The sequence below is a fragment of the Microtus ochrogaster genome, chromosome 10 (genome assembly GCF_000317375.1).
Source record: "Microtus ochrogaster isolate Prairie Vole_2 chromosome 10, MicOch1.0, whole genome shotgun sequence".
NCBI classification, from domain to species: Eukaryota; Metazoa; Chordata; class Mammalia; order Rodentia; family Cricetidae; genus Microtus; species Microtus ochrogaster.
In genome coordinates, this window is record NC_022016.1 from 45,542,828 (window position 1) to 45,544,113 (window position 1,286).

Below are 1,286 nucleotides of genomic sequence, written 5' to 3' on the forward strand. Positions count from 1 at the left end.
AAGCCACACGAATTTCAAAGAATAAGGCCACCAGGTCTGCTGCAGCCTGAGCTACAGCCATGGAGGTTTTATTCAACAGGAGGTGGTGGGGAGAGCTCAGGCAGCTCTCACACTGAAGACAACTGGGTGTAGAGCAAGCCAATAGAAAGAAACAAAACAAAACAAAACCATCAGAGATCTGGATGAGGAGGGGAAGAGCAGCTGACTCAATTCACAGCCCAGACTAGCCAGGCTAAAACACAGAGTGACAGGCAGTAACCATTACACCTCTCCAATTCAGAACCAGCTTAGCGGAAGTAGTTGGGACAATCATGGGCAATCAGGTCCCAGGCTTGGTCAAAGGCTTCCACGACAGCCGGCTCCAGGGGCCCTTCTTCAACACAGGCCAAGTTCTGCTCCAATTGCTCCAGACTGGACATGCCCAGAATGACCGCATCCCCATAGGCGCCCTGCAAGGGACATACAGATTCCAGCACACATCTGCCATCCCATCGACACATTACCCACCTCTCCTGCCCATTGCTTGCTGAGATTTGGGATCTGTTTTCACTTGAGTATTGCTTCTAGGAGAAATGACTACTGCCTCCAAACAGCCAAGGTCTGCCAGGCTCCTCTGCCCTGTAGGACAGTTTGGGAAAAACTTAGCTTGTTGCCTCACGTTTATCAAGAATTAAAGGGGCAACATTACCCCAAAATGCCCCCACTGGAGAAGGGAGTTAAGGAGAGGAAGTGAGGACAGCAGACAGAAAGGAATGCTCCCAGGGACACGGATTTGAGTTCTCTCTCTAGAGAGAGTGCTGGAAGGGAGGTTAATAAACATTCGTTTTTAATGTAATTTTTAGAGTCAAATCTATGCTGATTTCCTACACCATGGAGCTGTGGGACTTTAGCAAGAAAACCTCTCATATGGAGAACCCGTTTCTCCGTATGGAAATGGAGATCATGGGAGCTGGAGGGATGGCTTAACAGCTAGGAGCAGTTTCTGCTCTTGAAAACAACCTGGATTTGGTTTTCACTACCCACATGGTGCTGGCTCACAATCACTTGTAACTACAATCCTAGGGGATGTACCACCCTCTTCTGGCTTCTGCTGGAACTACAAGCACATGTGGCCACCAGAAAAGCACTCATACAGACAAAATAACTAGAGCTTTAAGAAAAACAATCCAGATGACTAGACTTCACACAGTCATTGGAACACAGCAAGGTAAGCTAGCTCTACCACGTGTCACCAGCCTAGGAGAAGCTGGGCCAGAAAAGATGGAGTCTCCAGGAAATTCAACCGC

The 1,286-nt window shown here is 48.4% G+C and overlaps 1 pseudogene; it reads right to left on the reverse strand.

Moving 5' to 3' along the window:
• Positions 1 to 71: 71 nt before the first annotated feature.
• LOC101988821 overlaps positions 72 to 1,286 on the reverse strand; it is a 7,420-nt pseudogene continuing 6,205 nt past the window's right edge.